At 40.7% G+C, this 20,060-nt stretch overlaps 1 long non-coding RNA gene across 1 annotated transcript; it reads left to right on the top strand.

The window, feature by feature from the left end:
• The first annotated feature begins 6,992 nt into the window (after window positions 1-6,992).
• LOC122239219 lies at window positions 6,993-8,650 on the top strand. Its single transcript, XR_006218173.1, has 2 exons — window positions 6,993-7,099; window positions 8,354-8,650. It is a non-coding gene; the product is annotated as an uncharacterized LOC122239219 (long non-coding RNA).
• The last annotated feature ends 11,410 nt before the right edge of the window (window positions 8,651-20,060 follow it).

Raw genomic sequence — 20,060 nt, 5'->3', positions numbered from 1 at the left:
CACAGGAGAAAAGTATAAAATTGAAATTAAAGCATTTTATTTAAACATCTATAAAACATGTAATTATGTCAACTGCAGTTTTAAATTTCGTATTTATAAATCCTTTGTATTTGAAAGTAATACTATGGTTTGATATTCTCACCCTATAAAATTTCCTGTGCATGTCTGATGACAGCCTAGATATCATAATCATATAGTAAATGAATGACTAGTAGCTAAATAATTTAGAAAACAAAACTCATTTTGATTTTTTTTTTTTGCCTAGCAAACATTTTGTATTTAATGTGAAATATGGATATATTCTAACGTGTTTGCTATGATGTGGAATGTGAATTCCAAAATTAATTGAAAGGGCCTGGGGCCTGTTATAGTCAAAAACTCACGCTGGTCACAGGCCTTGGAACTGGGGTTCAGAACAAGTCGAACCAGATCTCCAAGGGGTAAGATGGAGGTCCCAGCTGATACGAGATAATCACTGCAGTGAGTAACCTCAGAACCTTTCAGTTCACAGTCCATCTGTACCGAAGTGCTTTAAACCCTGTGACCTCCAGTGTACGAGCTTTCAGATGGTGGGTGTGACGCTTTCTGGAAAGAAGTACCTTACACATATAGCGAACTGCTACATTGAGCCTATGCTAGGGCTGATACAAGTCACGAAAGAGAAAGTAAGCCAGAATGAGTGGGTGATACGTTACTGGTTGGCTGCTAGCAAGAGGCCTGTGCAGCTCAGGCGGCCTGGCTGTGAGGCGAGAAGCTGCTGGAGGGCCTCTGGCCTGAACCGGCCAGCCCGCAGCCTCACTGAGCGATGGTAGGTCTCCTGATGGCAGTGCCTGTGTACTGTCACCCATGCAAGCACTGAAAGCCCACCCTGGTTGCTTTTTCCCTTTGAAGAATGCCCTTCCTCTCCTTTTTCACTCTTGCACTTGAGAAAAGGGAGGAGACAAGAAAACAGTGCTTTCTAGACTTCTCCCCCCACTCCCCGCCACTACCATTCTTTTGTCTTTGGTGTTCCCAGGCTCTCTTGGCACACCCAGCTGTGTTCTGTCCCTTCCTCGGCCCTCCCCAGTGAGGTGTCCTTGACTGCAGGTTTCTTTCTGTGAGTCAGCAAAGGTGGCCGGTAGACATTAGCTCGGAACACTGACAGGCTGGCTTCAGCGCTGTGGTGAGAGGGAAGGGCCAGACCAGGGGGGCATCAGCAGCCCTTGCGGGCCCAGGAGTGACTGTGGGAGAGGCCAGGCTGCTCTATTCACCCTTCCTGCAGTGGCTCTGCACAGACAACCTCAGCCTGAAGTGTCCAGGGGAGAGGCGCTGGTTATGAGGCCGCTGCTGTTTGTCTGCTCTTCACAGGCAGATGACCTGTGGGGGGCAGTTTAATAGGTCTATGCGTCTCTCTGTCCCGGGTGTCAGTGACCAGAAGGGCAAGGCCAAAGAGCAAAGGAGAGAGCAGGCCAGGCCCTCCTTCCCCAGGAAGATCCTACCCCTTCCTCACCACACCAGTGCACTTTGGACCCTGAGGTCTAATTGCTTCACAATAACGAACTCACATCCATCTAGCACTTCCCTGCTCCCAGAGAACACTTAAATATTTCATTTGATTTTGACAGTCATGCCAGGAACAAGGGAAGGGTGCAGGCTTCAGAACTATGCCCATTTTACAGATGAGGAAACAGTTCAAGGATGAGCCAGCTGGCCAGTGTTCTGGGGCTGGCTCTGGGTGAGCCGAATGAGGTCGGAACCTGATTCTTCTGACTCCAAGCCCACAGTGTGGGCTTCTACCCTGAACCACCGGGAAACACTGGTGGATGCTGAGCAACCAACCAAGGCCATCGGCATGGATTTGGAGCAGAAGTGCACACAACATGATTCTAGAACCAGAATTTCTGTCTCAGGAAACTTTCAAGGCTCTTAAAATGCTGACATCATGTAAACTCATTGAATTTGTGTGTGTGCGTGCGTGTGTGTGTGTGCGCGCGCGTGCCATTTTATTATTTTTTTATTTTCCACTTTTATTGAGAAATAATTGACATACATCACCATGTAAGTCTAAGGTGTATAGCATGTTGGTTTGATTCACATATATTGTGAAATGATCACCATAGTAGGTTCAGCTAGCGTCCATCTTCTCATATCAATACAATAAGAAAAAAAGACGAAAGGAAAAAATTTCCCCCTTGTGACAAGAACTCTTAGGCTTTATTCTCTTAACAACTTTCCTGTACATCATACAGCACTGTTAGCTCTAGTCATCGTTTTGTACGTTACGTCTCCCGTACTTGCTTATCCGATTACCGGGAGTTTGGACCTTCTGACCACCATCCTATTGTCTCTCTCCTTCTTCCACCTCTGGTGACCACAAATTTGATCTGTCTCTCTCTCTCTCTCTCTCTCTCTCTCTCTCTCTCTCTCTCTCTCTCTTCTAATATGAGAATAGTTGACACATAATGTTACATTAGTTTCAGGTGTACAGCTTAGTGATTTGACAAATATATACATGATGCTATGTTCACCCCAAGTATAGCTACCATCTGTCCCATTACGTCACTATTACAAGATCACTGACCATATTCCTTATGCTGCGCTTTTATTCCCAAGACTTAGTCATTCGGTAAATGGAGGCCGTATGTCCCTCTCCCCTTTACCCATTTGGCCCAACCCCCCAAACCCTACCCTCTAGGAACCATTAGTTTGTTATGATCCTGCTTTTTGTTTGTTTATTCATTTGGCTTTCTTTTTTACATTCCACTTATGAGTGGAATCATATATTATTTGTCTTTCTCTGTCTTACTTATTTTACTTTCTATAATTGTCTCAGATGGCATGCTCTCATCCTCTGTATGTCTCAGAGGCACTGAGGTCCCTCCATATTGTCTCAGATGGCATGCTCTCATCCTCTGTATGGCTGTGTAATATTATTGTGTGTATGTGTGTGTGTGTGTGTGTCACATTTTCCCTGTCCATTCATCTGTTCATGGACTCTTCCACATCTTGGCTATTGTAAATAATGCTGCAATAAACATAGGGGTGCATATTATCTTTTCAAGTTACTGTTTTTGTTTTCCCTGGGTAAATACCCAATAATGGAATTACTGGATCATATGGTATTCCTATTTTTAATTTTTTCAAGAATCTCCATACTGTTTTCCACAGTGACTGTACCAATTTATGTTCCTACCAACCTTTCACAAGGGTTCCTTTTTCTCCACATCTTTGCCAACATGTTATTTCTTGCTTTTTTATTGTAGCATCTTAACTGATGTAAAGTGATCTCTCATTGTGGTTTTGATTTGTATTTCCCTGATGATTAGTGATGTCGAGCATCTTTTCATGTGTCTACTGGCCACCTGTATGTCTTCTTTGGAAAAATGTCTATTCAGGTCCTCTGCTCTTTTTCGTTGGATTGGTTTTTTTTTTTCTGTGTGTGTGTGTGTGCTGAGTTGTGTAAGTTCCTTATATATTTTGGATATTAACTCCTTATCATAAATATCATTAGCAAATATCTTCTCCCATTCAGTAGGTTGTCTTTTTGCTTTGTTGATGATTTCCTTTGCTGTGCAAAAGCTTTTGATTTTGATATAGCCCCAATAGTTTATTTTAGCTTCTATTTCCTTTGCCTTAGGAGAGATATCTAGAAAAATTGCTATGGCCAGTGTCAGAGAAATTACTCCCTGTGTTCTCTTCTCTTCTAGGATTTTTATAGTATCAGGTCTCATATTTAGGTCTCTAATTCATTTTGAGTTTATTTTTTGTGTATGGTGTTAGAAAATGGCTCAGTTTCATTCTTTTGCATGTAGGTATCCACTTTCCCCAGCACCATTTATTGAAAAGACTGTCTTTTCCCCATTGTATATTCCCCATGTATATTCTTGCCTCCTTTGTCATAGATTAACTGACTATATAGTCGTGGGTTTATTTCTGGGGTCTCTCTGTTCTATTGATCTATGTGTCTATTTTTTGTGCTAGTGTTGTACTATTTTGATTACTACAGCTCTGTAGTTTATCTTGAAATCTGGGATCGTGATACCTCCAGCTTTGTTCTTCTTTCTCAAGACTGCTTTGGCTTTTCAGGATCTTTTGTGGTTCCATACAAATTTTAGTATTATTTGTTCTAGTTTTGTGAAAAATGTTGTTGGTATTTTGAGAGTGATTGTATTGAATCTGTACACTGAAAAGTCACTGAGTTTTAGAAGGGAAGATCATTTCGTTTATAGCAAGATTCAGTGCATTCATTCATTCATTCAGATATTCGTTACTCAACAATACTACTCCATGACCGATAGATGCAAGCCAATTTGCCAAAAGTCAGTGTACCCCAAAACTCAATCTGTTGAATGATCAATTCACTCAATTTGTCAATTTAATCAGTGTTGTCAAATGACTGCTTTATTAGTTTTACCAAATTTATTCATTGTAATTGTAACGACTCCAGCAGTAATATTTTAACAACATGTTGGCTAAACAGAAATATGCAGACGTTAATTTTTTTCCACATCAAACACAACTTTTCCGGGCAAAATTCTAGCCTTTAACCATATGATAGGACTGTTTTGGCTACTTCTGGCTTCTTTACGTGCTTTTGAATCTAAGTGTATACTTTCAAACTTAAAACATTTAAACATTTTTTCATCAGTTTCTCCAAAGCCATGTAATAAGCCTTAACATCAGAGAGGCAGTGTAGACCAGTGATTACACAGGACAGCTTGGACCTGGAGCCAGCCCAGCTCTGCCACTTGCTTAGGGACAGGTTGCATCTCCATACGTGATGTGATCTCAGCCATGTTACATATAAGCACTGAGGGGAAAAACAGCACACCGCAATAATAACAGAGTTAATTCTGGGTGGTGGGATTGTGAGGGGTGCCTTCTGTATGTTTGCCCCTAAGGCATAGTTCTAATAATTTTAAGTGTTCCTTATGTAAGAGGAACTACACCAGAGAGCTTCACATATGTCATTTTATTTAACCCTCATAACAAACACAGAAGGTAGATGATATTATCACCATTATACAGACAAAGAAACCGAGGCTCTGAAGCATTCATTAACTTGCATGTGTTCCCACACTTCAGAGGAATCTGACTTCCTCTGTCTGACTTCAAAGTTCATGCTAACTTTTACTTCCTCTGACTCAACCTGAGTCCTTCTCTGTTAAACGGACATAATATCTGCATCTCAGAGTATGGAGGGAGGATGGAATGGAATGATAGGCACGAAAGCCCTTGCAAATGAAAAAGCCATCTACAAAGAATAGTACTAATGAGCAGCATGAGTTGTATTCACTGTACTGTTCCAAAGATTTGCACGTATCATATTTCTTCAATCAATGACCCTGTGAGACAGGTGGCCATTATCATCCCCATTTTTCAGAACAGGATGTCAAGGATCAGAGAGGGCAACATGCCGCCATCATACAACTGTACATGGCATTAATTATCTGATGGAGCCTTTCCATTACAAATGACTTCTGGGTCATTTTCCCCAGTCTTCCTCCCCTGGTTCCTCAGGGATACACTGCAGAGAAAGGGAAACACCTTAATAGGTGTCAGACAGTCCGCTTGGCTCAGCAGGAGGTGGATGAAGGACGGGAGACATATCAGAGAGCAGAGGTCAGGCATTAGATCCATGCCTTCCATGGTGCGCTTTGACCTTGCTTTCCAAGGACTCAGAGGATAACCACAACTCCAAGGACGCTGCTGCCACCTGCTGTTCACACATTCTCCACCCGAGGGCTTCTCCCCACCTTCGTGCAGTTTCTCAGGATCTTCGTCGCTGTCTTTCCCAGACCTCCTTTATAACCTGGGTAGAAGAACATCAGCCTTTGCTCAATTTCAAATGCAGGGAGAGCAAACCCTCAGCTGAAGCAGAAGGGCTCCAAGAGGAGAGTTAGAGGCACACTCTGAGCTGTGTGACCTTGGAGGCAAGGCCCTGCTCTTCTGTGCGTCCGTGTCCTCATCTATAAAATGAAGACAACAATACCTGCTTCACACAGTTGTTTTTAAGATGAAATAAGATTTTTTTCCCTCTACAATCTACCTTATGAGAAAAAAAATTAAATATGTAAAGGGCAAACCAGGGAAAAGGAAACGTCTCTACATGCATGAAATCACCTCTGCTTACCTTAACATTTTTAACAATTAAAAGAATTTTTTTCAGTAAAGTGTTCCCCTTTATATTTTGCTACTGCTTTTGAGTCTATTGAAATTAAGGCTCAAGTCATTTTTTGTGTGTTTTGTGAAGAATATCTGAGCCAGATGGGCACCTGGGTGGCTCAGTTCATTAAGCATCTGACTCTTGGTTTCGGCTTAGGTCTCATGGTTAATGAGTTTGAGCCCCTCATTGGGCTCTGCACTGACAGCACGGAACCTCCTTGAGATTCTCTGTCTCTCTCTCTCTCTCTCTCTCTCTCTCTCTCTCCTTCACTTTCTGCCCTTCCCCTACTTCCTCTCTATTTCTCTCTCAAAATAAAAATAAACTTAAAAAAAGAATATCTCAGCCAGCATATGAAATAGTAAAAAGGGTATCTGATTTTTCTTTAATGGAGCAAGCTTTCATAATTAAAATTGTCACTTCTATCTGAGACCGTCAGAGTTATTTCCAAGATTCCATTTCACATGTTTCATAGCACTTCTCTCAGGCAATGCATTTAGCAAATGGGCAAAGTGAAACTGAGAAAACTACAGTAGGCTTTTGCCACCCCCAAGTTCTCTTGCGAATTTGTGCAAGTAGCAAAGCTAGGAGGCCTGGCTCCCTCTAAGCAGCAATAAACATCACACCAGATTCTGTTTGCCTGAAAATTCCTTCTGACTAGGTCTAGATGCCAGTATTTGGGTGATAATCAACTTTCACATTGCCAAACCTATATCCCTTCCTGGAATATTTGTAACTTGTATTTGCTGGTTTTGAAGTTCCAGGAAACTGAAACCCTCTATTGGTGAGTTCCAGCAAGTATGTAAACTATTGCAGGACTGTTCCTTTATGACATACCGGAAGCCCGAATGTGATGTGAGTTCCAGGGCAGGCCCGGCTCTTCTCATCCTCTGAAACAGAGGTTGGGAACCAGCTCATTTTCTCACCTTCTTGGGATGGGCAAAGTGTTAAAGAAAGGTACTGTCTGCTTCCTGGATTTCTCTTCTTGGTACCCAAACTTTCTCCTCTAAAAAGTAGTCCTTTAAGGGTGTCTAGGTGGCTCAGTCGGTTAAGCGCCCGACTTCCCCTCAGGTCATTATCTCATGGTTCATGAGTTCATGCTCCGCGTCGGGCTCTGTGCTGACAGGTCAAAGCCTGGAGCCTGCTTCTGATTCTGTGTCTCCCTCTCTCTCTGCCCCTCCCCTGTTTGTGCTCTGTCTCTCAAAAATAAATAAATGTTAAAAAAATTAAAAAGCAGTCCTTGAAAATTGTCTTTCCTTTAAATACCATGTGATTTCACTCATATGTGGAATTTAAGAAACAAAACAGATGAACATATGGGGGAGGTGAGAAAAAAGGGAAACAAACCACAAGAGACTCTTAAAGATAGAGAACAAACTGAGGTTTGATGGAGGGAGGTGGGTGGGAGATGGGCCAGATGGGTGATGGGTACTAAGGAGGGTACTTGTGATGCGCACTGGGTGTTGTATGTAAGTGATGAATCACTGAATTCTACTCTTGAAGCCAGTATTGCACTGAATGTTTACTAAAAATTTTTTTAATTGATAAAAGTAAATCAACTCTAAGCATTTTATACCTCTTAAATTGGTAAAATTTTATAATAAATTGCTCAATCCTGGAATGTTTGCAATGAAATCAAATACATCTATTGGCATTATAAATAGGGAAATCCTTTTGGAAAGCAATAAAAATATATTTGCAAGAATCCTAAAGATTTTTCATACCCTTTGAGGAAAGAGTTCTACCCGTGAGAATTTATTTTTCAATTAGGCATAAAGCTATGTTTAAGAAGCTCTCCATTGCAGCATTATTAACAGTAGCAAAAGAAAAACCTGGAGACAATGTAAATTCTGACCCAAAGGGGATTATGATTAACTAATTTCATGGGATATTATTTTGCCATTACAGTGATAAACATGGAGGCTATGTAGAAACATGGACAAATGTTTGCTATAATGTTAAATGGAAAAGGGTAGAATACCAAATGGTGTGTACATTATAAATACAGCTATCTTAAGCTATCCGTGTTTCGGGATGACAACTACTGGACAGTAATGGGCAAATACACAAAAAGTTGTATTCAGATAGTAGGATTCTGGATTATTTTTATTTATTTCCAAGTTGTCTTAAATATGGTTACATTATAAGAAGAAGCCTGGCCTTTCAGGGTGCAGATGTTCTATTTTTAAGTTGAAACTATTTACTCTACAGAGCACCTCTTTTTGGAACAAGGAGGCAGTTATGATCTACTTGGAGAGGCAAGTGATTTCTCATTTCCATCAGTCGTAGGTTGCCAAAAAATTTCATCAAGCACCACAACATTCAAACACGATATACTGCAACTAGAAGAAGCAAACATCTTGCAGAGAAAAAAAAAAAATCCTCTCTTTAAGAATCTTGTGTTCCTACATCCTCAATATGTTAATTGGGCTGAGATGACACTCTTGTCCAGCCTCAGTGGGAGGAATCATAAAGTGGCTATTAAATATGTCAATGTCGGTCTTACTACCAACTTGCCTCTGTTTTTTTTATTTGTTTATTGTTTAATTTACATCCAAGTTAGTTAGCAAATACAATGACTTCAGGAGTAGATTCCTTAATGCCCCTTACGTTTAGCCCATCCCCCCTCCCACAACCCCTCCAGCAACCCTCTGTTTGTTCTCTATATTTAAGAGTCTTTTATGTTTTGTCCCCCTCCCCGTTTTTATATTATTTTTGCTTCCCTTCCCTTGTGTTCATCTGTTGTGTGTCTTAAAGTCCTCATATGAGTGAAGTCATATGATATTTGTCTTTCTCTGACTGACTAATTTCACTTAGCATAATACCCTCCAGTTCCATCCATGTAGTTGCAAATGGCAAGATTTCATTCTTTTTGATTGCCGAGTCATACTACATTGTATATACCACATCTTCTTTATCCATTTATCTGTCGGTGGACATTTGGGCTCTTTCCATGCTTTGACTATTGTTGATAGCACTGCTATAAACATTGGGGTGCATGAACCCCTTCAAAACAGCACACTTGTATCCCTTGGATAAATACCTAGTAGTGCAATTGCTGGGTCCTAGGGTAGTTCTATTTTTAACTTTTTGAGGAACCTCCATACTGTTTTCCAGAGTGGCTGCACCAGCTTGCATTCCCACCAGCATGCAAAAGAGATCCTCTTTCTCTGCATCCTCGCCAACATCTGTTGTTGCCTGAGTTGTTCATGTTAGCCATTCTGACAGGTGTGAGGTGGTATCTGATTGTGATTTTCCCTGATGACGAGTGATGTTGAGCATTTTTTCATATGTTGGGTGGCCATCTGGATGTCTTCTTTGGAGAAATGTCTATTCATGTCTTTTGCCCATTTCTTCACTGGATTATTTGTTTTTTGGGTGTTGAGTTTGGTAAATTCTCTATAGATTTTGGATACTAACCCTTTATCTGATATGTCATTTGCAAATATCTTCTCCCATTCCATCAGTTGCCTTTTAGTTTTGCTGATTGTTTCCTTCTCTGTGCAGAAGTTTTTATTTTGATGAGGTCCCAATAGTTCATTTTTGCTTTTGTTTCTCTTGCTGCCAGAGATGTGTTGAGTAAGAAGTTGCTGCAGCCAAGGTCAAAGAGGTTTTTGCCTGCTTTCTCCTCGAGGATTTTGATGGCTTCCTGTCTTACCTTGAGGTCTTCCATCCATTTTGAGTTTATTTTTGTGTATGGTGTAAGAAAGCGGTCCAGGTTCATTCTTCTGCATGTTGCTGTCCAGTTTTCCCAGCACCACTTGCTGAAGAGACTGTCTTTATTCCATTGGATATTCTTTCCTGCTTTGTCAAAGATTAGTTGGCCATATGTTTGTGGGTCCATTTCCAGGTTCTCTATTCTGTTCCATTGATCTGGGTGTCTGTTTTTGTGCCAGTACCATACTACCTCGATGATTACAGCTTTGTAATACATCTTGAAGTCCAGAATTGTGATGCCTCCAAACTTGGTTTTCTTTTTCAGGATTGCTTTGGCTATTTGGGGTCTTTTCTGGTTCCATACAGATTTTAGGATGGTTTGTTCTAGTTCCGTGAAGAATGCTGGTGTTATTTTGATAAGGATTGCATTGAATATGTAGATTGCTTTGGGTAGTATCAACACTTTAACACTGTTCTTCCAATCCAGGAGCATGGAATATTTTTCCATTTGTGTGTGTGTGTGTGTCTTCAGTTTCTTTCATAAGCTTTCTATGGTTTTCAGTGTATAGATTTTTCACCTCTTTGTTATGTTTATTTCTAGGTATTTTATGGGTTTTGGTGCAACTGTAAATGGGAGCGATTCCTTGGTTTCTCTTTCTGTTGCTTCATTATTGGTGTATAGGAATGCAACCGATTTCTGTGCATTGATTTTATATCCTGTGACTTTGCTGACATGGATCAGTTCTTCAGCTTGCCTTTGACTAGCACTTTACAATTTTCAAAATACTTTCACATCCTTCATTATCAAAACTCCACACAACAGGCAGTGCATGGCGTATCATTACTACTTTGTGGTTGGGGACACCGAGGCTCAGAAGGTTAAGTGATTTGCCCAGTTCACACAGTTAGTAAGTGGAAGAGCGGGAACTAAATACAGTAAAACCTTGGATTGCGCGTAACTTGTTCTGCGAGGGTTCTGCAGGACCAGCAAACATTTCTAATAAATTCTAACTTGATAAATAAGCGATGTCTTGCAATACAAGTAGTACGTGATGCCAAACGTCACATGATCACAACTGAGCCAAAGGTTCTCACTCTCTCCCACTGCAGGATCTTGGGTGACTGTCTCCCATGCTCAGATGCTCAGTCTCAGGCCACGGTGTTTGGCAGAAATCAGTGATTTTTCAGAATGTTGGAAGGTGCCCACAATGGGCGCTAGTGTATTTTTTGTCACTTCAAAGCACCTATGGACGGTCCTTTGCTTTTCCACACAAAAAGTTTAGGAATGCTTTGTTTCATCCTAGGTCAGGCTGCCTGCAGATATAGACCCTTTCCTCTGCTGCCTTATTGCCAGTTTTTAATTAAATATATTATTTAAATATAGTATCTGACAAGAGTTTAATACTATACTGCAGTTAACACCCATACGAGCATATAAAATGGCCCCTATGCAGAAAGAGCTTGAAAAGAAAGGCAATAAGAAGAAGGAGATGATTATGGTGGAAGTTAAGAAGGAAATCATCAAGAGGTACCAACGAGGTACGCGAGTGGCCGAAATTGCAAGATTTTATAAGAAGTCCACATCTGTATCTCGTCTGCAGAGGAGGAGGAGAAAAAGGCAGAGAATTCCTCACTTTCTATATGAGATTGGGGAGATGTGTAAAATGTGGGAAACAAAATTTTGTAGAAAAGCACCACCTGAATAAGGCTGTAGCTGTGCGAGTAATGAATATGTTTAACAACAATGCAATATCTAATTTCCACAAAATCCTCAAAAGGAGGCAAAAGCAAGTGTCACTAGATAGGTTCTTCGTTAAAGTTGCACGAAAAGTGAAAGATTCCATTGAGCCGATAGACAGCGGTGATTGTGTTAGTGCACTAGTGATAGTGAAAGTCATCCTACACAGTAACTCTCCTCTCATGTCTCCCTCACACCAGCCACAAAGGTTTTCAAAGGTAAGTGCAGGTTAATTTGTTTATTTTTCTTTATTATTTTGTATTATATTACAGTACTGTGATCATTTTTATATGAATATTTTTGGGTCGTGGAACAACCATCTGAGTTTCCATTATTTCTTACGGGAAAATTTGCTTTGATATACAAGTGCTTTGGATTACAAGCATGTTTCTGGAACAAATTATGCTTGCAAACCAAGGTTTTACTATATTTGACAATTGTTTGACATAAGAGGACATGCCTAGACTGCAGTGAGTGTTCACACTCAACTCTGCAGCACAGGAATCATTGAGGAAATAGTGATTGACTTTTTAAGGGAAGAAAGGAACATTTTGTGCTTAGTGTGCCTGGGAAATGTGCACAATGGCCTGTTGGAGAGCTTCATTGCAAAGTGGGGGAGCCAGAGTATGGAGCTGTGGAAGGAAGGTGACTCAGGACCTCTGTACCCACAACAAGGAGGCATGTGTGAGAGGGGGACAAGGCATATGACATGTCTGATGGGAACTTTGGGAGGAAGAACTAAGGGTGGACCTGGACATAGATTTTTTGGTCTGTGGGTAATCAACAAGCTAAGAGGAAAACATTTCGAACTGAGTTCTGGGGCATAGAAATAAGAACAACTCTTCAAATGGCATTTAGAGATAGCTTTTAAGAAACTACTAAGTAACTATGTAATTGGTGCTGAGAACAGCAGCATTTCCAGTTTCTCTGAGGTTCATTCAACATATGCTTGAGCCAGGTAGCTCAGGCTTCTCGAGCCGGGAGCTGTACACTCACCTTCAGGCATCTGTGAATGCTCCATGAGGACTTTCAGGTCTTGTCATTTGATGCCTATTTAAAATAATACTAATGTTTGCAGATTCTGGGTCATCTAGATGGCCACTGAATACCATAACATGATTTCAGTATCTACATGGGCACTGTGTAAGATAGTATTGGGGCCAAAAAATGCTATGAGAATTGTCACAACTAGAGGAAGAAAAGAATAGAGATCTACATAATATCTAAACAACTAGAGGCCAAGGACATCACAGAACATTGTATGAAGAAAACTTTCCCAGCGGCATCTGGATTGGCTCAGTCGGTTAAATGTCCAACTTCGGCTCAGGTCATGTTATCACAGTTGGTGATTTTGAGCCTGCTTCAGATTCTGTGTCTCCCTCTCTGTCTCTGCCCCTCCCCTGCTGGCGCACTGTCTCACTCAAAAATCAAACAATCAAAAATAAAATAAAAACATTTTTTAAAATTAAAAAAAAAAAAAGAAAAGAAAACTTTCCCAGTTGTTCAACCAGAAAACTGGTGGGTATGCAAAGTTATCACACAACTCGTTATGTATAGCCACACCAAATACATAAGAACTCTGTCAAGAGAAGATACCCAAAAAAGGTGGGCAACATGTTCCGTCCATAGCATACGATGTTCTTTCAGGTTTCAGGATCCATTTATACTCTTCAAAATTATTGAGAATCCCAAAAATCCTTTTTTTTTTTTTTTTAAGTTTATTTATTTTGAGAGAGAGAAAGAAAGTAAGCTGGGAAGGAGCAGAGAGAGGGGGCAGGAGAGAGAGAGAATCCCAAGCAGCCTCCACACTGTCAGTGCAGAGCCCAACACAGTGGGCTCAAACTCGTGAACTGTGAGATCGTGACCTGACTCAATGTCAAGAGTCAGACACTTAACTGCTGAGCCACCCAGTCTCCCCAAAAGCTTTTGTTTATATGAGTTGTATCTATCAATGTTTATGTATTAGAAATTAAAAACTGAGATTTGTTTACTAATTTATTTTTAAATGATAATAAAAAACCCATTATAGATTAACATCTAACATTATTAATGAAAATATATCTTGCAAAATAAAATTATAGCGAGAAGAGTAGCATTATTTTACATTTTTGCAAATCCATTTAATGTCTGGCTAAACAGAAGACAGCTGGATTCTCATACTTGCTTATGTATTCAGCCCATTTTGATATGTTGGTTGACAGATGTGAACAAAATATGACCTCACACATATATGTTTTTGGAAAGGGAAGAGTATTTTAATAGACTTTCAGGTGGTTGTGGACATTCTTCTTTGATATTACATCAAAATTGAACAAGTGGTAGTTTCTTAAACATTAACTACAAGGTAGAATCTGGAGCCATAGCAATGAACTTTTCATATTTGGTTATATTAAAATCCACTGGTTCGTGTTGCATTTTGAATTTCCTAACATCATGTTTGTATAGATCTTCCAAATGTCAGCGTATTTCATTATACGATACCAACTTCATTCATTAAGGTCTCATTGAATCTCGGGGTACTAGAAAGCTGTCAAGCTTGTGGTGTCAGATATAAGCCTACCAAAATTCTAATTTTCACTTGAAAACTCAAGATTTACCATTGGCAACAAATACTGTTATAGGATTTCTTTGAAGTGACAGGCTTACCTGGCTCATTTTTAAGAAAATGTCTGCCAAACTCCCAAGTTAGAAGAAGTTGTCCACCATCCTTTTAGGTAAAAATGGCATTTCATTAAAAAGTGACTAATTCAGCTCACAGTTCACCTCTACGAGTGTCTCTCCTCAAGACAACTAATCATACTTCGTGAACACTTCCCGTTTTGTCACACCAAATATTAAAAAAGAGTTCTACTCAGTGGGCAAGGTTTAATAGAAGAAATTTCTATGGCTTCACCGAGGACATTCTTAAGTGAAACACTTTCTTTTCTCTAGGAGTGCATGGTGAAGAATACACCAACTAGTTCAGTTCGCTGCCACTGCCTTGATCTATGTGACAGTGACAGCAGTGTCAGCCACCATTTCTCCTGCCCCATCAATGAAACTGTTAACACCGTGAGAAAGATAAATAATGTTATGATGATGATGATGATGATGATGATGATGAAAATAATTTTGAACACATAGATCCCTAAAAGCTTCTCTCAGACCTGGGCAGGGGGAGTCTCATGGACCAGATTTGAGAACCACTGAACTAGAGTAGTATACTTAATTGGACTCAGTTTTTAATAAAGTTCCCAGATGTAGGGGCATCTGACTGGCTTAGTCAGTGGAGCATGTGACTCTTGATCCCTTGTACTCATGTCCAAGCCCCACATTGGGTCTAGAGATTACTAAAAATAAAGTAAAATAATGTTCCCAGACTTTGAAAAATTACATGTTAGGTTACAGATTTTTTTCCTAGGAGAGATGCAAATGATTTTTGCTTAGTAGAAAAGGGAGCTCCAAGTGTTGTAATTTATTGCCTTATGGGACATTAACCAGTCCTGTATCTAACCTAGCAATTATATCCTAACATTCCTTTATTAAATTACTGATAAATACATAGCTTCTCAAACACGTTCTAGACTGGTCTTTACATTTTCCTGTTTCCCTCATTAATTGATGAATTCAGTAAAATCTTTGACATATGTTTATTTATATTTGCATGAGTCATGATTTTAACTTTTTTCAAAATTGTCCTTTAGCAAACTCAACTTTTACCATCATCAGCATCATTATCACATTCATGTTACTAGTAGCAAATCACTTGTTTAGCAAAACATCTTTAAATTAATGTCAGGGCATGTGGGTGGCTTAGTCGGTTGAGTGTCTGACTCATGATTTCAGTTCAGGTCATGATCTCGTAGTCATGAGATCAAGCACTGAGTCCGGCTCCATACTGGGAGTGATGCTTACTTAAAATTCTCTCTCTCTCTCTGTCTCTCTCTGTCTCTCTCTGTTCTCTCCCCCTCCCTCTCCCCCATTGAATTATTTGGGGTTCAATGTTACATACATTTCACGGGAAATATCTTGTAGACCTCTAGGCTTACCAAAATTAATTTTATTTGAATGCTACTTAAATATATACTAGCATGGAATTATGTATAAACTCCTTATGCTATTACACAGCTATAAATACAAAACATACCGAATATGTACAGAGCCACAAAACCAAGATAATACATACCTGCATCTACAGCACCATGAAGAATTCCTGACCCAAGAAAGACAAGTATGAGCAGAAAATTAGCACTTGACTTGTGGCTGAGAGTGGTATAATATTCACAAACCCACAGACCCCAACAATGCCATTGTTATCAGTGGAAAACCCACATGGACATGTGGCCACCTGCTGAGAAATTTTAGGTGCCTCTAGAGAAGAAATTTACTTCTCTGAGCTCCTCTGCAAAATAAGAGTGTGCCTACCTATCTAATACAGATGTTCACTTGGAGAAGAAAGCATGCAGCCATTTTTGATTTCTAAAAGAAGATTTTAAAAAGCATTTCACTCTTTTGATTCTTCTCTCTCCCCTTTCAAGAACTCATTCCCTAATTTTGTTCTCAGCGTTGGCCCTGGAGCCAAACTCTTAGTTCTACCCTTGCCTACAGATTTGACCTTAAACAAATCTTTTAATCTCTCACTTCAGATTCCTCATCTGTAAACTGGAGGTGTTTATAATCTCTACCTCATAAGAGTATTGAATGGGCAATTTAGAATATGGGATATAAAGCACTTGAAAGTAATCAGTCAATTATTACTAGCGTAATGCTCGGCGCCTAAGAGCTAAATAAATGTTGGTTATCATTAGTCAGATTTTAGATGATAAGTAAGGGTATAGTCCCTTCTACAATGATATTTTTAGAAGGAGGACAAGAAAAAAACTAGCAGTTAGTGAATGGACACCTTGTGCCAGGTACTTTTGATACACTCCATAATTTCATCTTCACAAAGCCCGGTGAGGCAGATATGATCATCCAGGGTGGGACTAGGGTGAGGGGAGTGAGGCATTTAAGGTTCAAAATTAAGGAAGCACATAGAACACAAAATGAAGGAGGCACTCCCTCTTAGTCTTATGCTCAGGAAAAATGAGACCCACACACAGGAACTTGGCAACAAAATGGTAAGCGACAGAGAGGGGATTTACCCTCTGGTCTGCCAGCTGAAGCTAAAGTGGATCCTCTGAAAAAGAGGGACCATGGGTGGGTCTTCTTTCCTATGGGTTCTTACCCCTTTACTGCATTCAGATAGTATAGGTCTCTGAGAGATTTCCCAACCTGTTCTAGAAATTTCCCAACTGATTTTCCTAATTGTGATTGAAGTCCCTGACATACTAAAATGTTCTAACTTTTCTTTCACAGGAGTGCCCTGTTAGAGCTTCACTTAAACTTCTGGTTAAGTATCATAGCAAGGGCCTCTTAAGATTTTCTCAGTGAGTCCAGATTCTAACAGCTTCTAACAACTTAATAAGAAAAAGCCTCAGGAGAAAAATGGGAAGTTAAGATCTTTCCGAGAGAAGCTTGTCTTTGTAACCTGGAGGATGCTTTTGGAAGTCATAACTGTCATTAGGATGAGTCCTTCAAGCCTACCCTAGGTATTGTTTTCTAACATCCTCTTTTACCTAAAAGGTTAAAATGACTCTGGAAATAAAATCTGCCCTGCAGTTTAGTTTTTCCCTTTCCTTAAAATAGAAAGATTGACTGAGTGAACTTTGGAACAAAACATTGAATCCAGGTAGAAGCCAGCTTCTTAGAATTTGGGGGCTTTCTCTAGGAATCCCTGATGTATTTATGTGACTAAGCAACCCAAGGGCAGGAAAAACCTTCAAAAGAAACAATTAAAGTCTGTTTGGATAACCTTTCCTGGAGCCTGAGGGTAGAATATAGACGGAAGGTGCCCCTCCCTCCACCCTACCTCAGGAAAGGAGGCTGGGCGGAGCAATGAGTTTCGGGGAAGGAATGTGCCAGAAAAGAATGACTGTGTGTTATTTCCAAGATTTAGTGATTCCTTCAGGAGCATGCTATGAACTAAATTATTTCCCCCAAAATTCGTAAGTTGAGGCTCAAATCCCCAGTGTGACTGTATTTTATAGAAGGGCCTGTAATTAAGATTAACTGAGGTCACAAGAATAAGGATCTGATACCATGGGATTGGTATCTTTATAAGAAGAGACACAAGAGGTCCACCATGTATGTGATCGAGCCAAGAAGAGGGTCGTCACCAGATCCTGACCTTGCTGACACCCTGATCTCAGACTTCCAACTCCAGAATCGTGAAAAAACAGATTTCTATTGTTTAAGCCACCCAGTCTATGATATTCTGTTATGAAAGCCAGAGCTGACTAATACAAAATACTTGGGGTAATGTTTCATGCCCAGAGTTTCTTCAGTTGGTTCCCAATGACTCCAGCCTTATTTATGCTGGTTTCACTAATTTTACATCTCTATCTCTTTAATGCTTGCCACCCAATATGTGGCTAATAATTTTCTTCTGTTTTGCAGCTGAAACTTAGAATAATAGATTATTTGGCTTATAGAATCAAAAACAGTAAGGTCCAGAGCTGGGTGGTCTTATTTGGATCACTTAACCTTTCTGGGCATTAATTTCCCCAGCTGTAAAATGGGGAATATATTAGTTTCTACTTCATAGATTGCTTATGAGGATCTAAGTATCTGCCCCACAATCCCCAATGGCCGGTGTAGGCACTGACCAAGCAGGTCAGAGCCAAGGTCTGGTTCCTAGAAGCCAGAATTAGAGGAGGCCAGAAAGGAGAGAACCAGAGGGGTGAGTGAGTGTTCATGTTCTTAAACGCTACAACGTTTCAGTGCTAAGAGAGGGTATAGGGACTGGGCTCAAATAGGAAACACATGTGTGTGCCTTACTGGGGGAAAGAGTGTCCTGGACAGGCAGAACAGATGACGGAACAGAAGTGGCCACAGCTTGCCCTATTGGCCATCAGATAAGGCCGAGGCCACAAACAGAGTGACTTGGGGTGACTTACATATTGTGTGGTAATGAATGAAATCATTACCAAACGCATTAATTTGTTTTTTAACACCCTCATCCCGCACCCCTCAACCCAACCCCCCGTGATTCAAGTACAAGTTGAGAGTCACAGATGTTAATGATGAAGTATGGGATTTGGTAGGAGTCAGGGCTCAGGTGTACATAGATCTCAACTATGAGATTTTAGAGCCTTAGTTATGTGTTGGATGCAATAGTTACTGAGTTTTAATTTGCTTCCCTCATTTCTTACCCTTTTCGTAATGTGTAATTGAACAAAAGTAATGGCCCTGTTTGGAGCCCACTGGCCATGTTCCCTGTTTGGGAGCCTTCAGTGTTCATGCCAGGATGCACTCTCCCCTCCCCCACTGCCTCTCTGCTGAGCTGGGAGGCCAGGGCTCTCTGACCCTTAGATAGCAGAACCTGAGAGGATGTTTGTTCCAAAAGTGCCTGCTCCCTTTAACAAGTGACTTTAATTGGGACCTCCATGTAGTCCCACCAGGATACTTAGGACCTAACACTCACATTTGAAATCTTGGAAATTCTCTCCCAATGAAGCAACCAAATGCTTTGTTATAGAAAAGCTTATTGAGAAAAAAAATGTTTATGCAAATTCTCATTGCACCAGAAAATATGCTGTATTTGAAGAGGGAGAAGGGCAAGGATTCTGAGATATTTAATCTGAAACAATGAGGCAGAGATTGTTCTGGACTCCATTGCCTTTTGCACCCCAGAGTTATTTGGTTTGAACGACTGCCAAATCCTAAAGTTCGTAAGATAGTCACAAGTGGGGAAGGGGGCCAGAATTCTTGGGGTTGGTTTCCCAGAATGCTCCGATTTATTGTAAGCTTCTCCCTCTGAGGTCAGCCTGCTCTGTCTGGTGGTTCTGTTTTAGAGACAACCCCTCCCGCTAGAGTGGGTCTGACAGGAAAAGCATCAACTATGTTGGCCACCCAAGGACTTGAACTTGGATATGTAAACTTCTTCCGGAAGCCACCACCATGGTCATGTCTGAGGTTCATAAGGATGTGCAACCCTCTCACATGCAAGGCAGCTGTTCTCATCAGGCCTGTCATAAAGTACACAAGAGTGGGCATTTTGTCCTTTTAACAGTGTTTCATTGCAATTGAATGTAAACATCAGTTCAGTTAATAGGAGTTTATGTAAGCCATTAGGCTTGGTTTCACCTTTACCATCTTCCCCTCTGTGCCCTCATCTTCAAACTTCCACCATGCCCTGATGGATTTTACCTCCAAATTTCCACACCAATCACTTTTCTCCTCCACTGCCACCCCGGTGGCCAGGTCACACTCATGGTTTGCCTTTGTTACCTTGAGAGCCTCCTAACTGCTCTGCACCAATTCTGCCCTCTCCTCACCCAGAGTCTGTTCTCCACGCTCTAACTAAATCGATGGTTTCAGCACCCAAGTCTGACGTTTTGCTCTTAGGCTGAAACTCAAAACCCTTCCCTTGGCCCCTGGCCACCTCTGCAGCCTCATCCTGACCTTCCTCCTGTCCATCCCCTTCGGCTTGAAGCCACGTTA

This window comes from Panthera tigris, chromosome B3, assembly GCF_018350195.1.
Source record: "Panthera tigris isolate Pti1 chromosome B3, P.tigris_Pti1_mat1.1, whole genome shotgun sequence".
Classification (NCBI taxonomy): Eukaryota; Metazoa; Chordata; class Mammalia; order Carnivora; family Felidae; genus Panthera; species Panthera tigris.
Note: the sequence above shows the minus strand (reverse complement) of the source record. Positions and strands in the feature narration are given on the sequence as shown.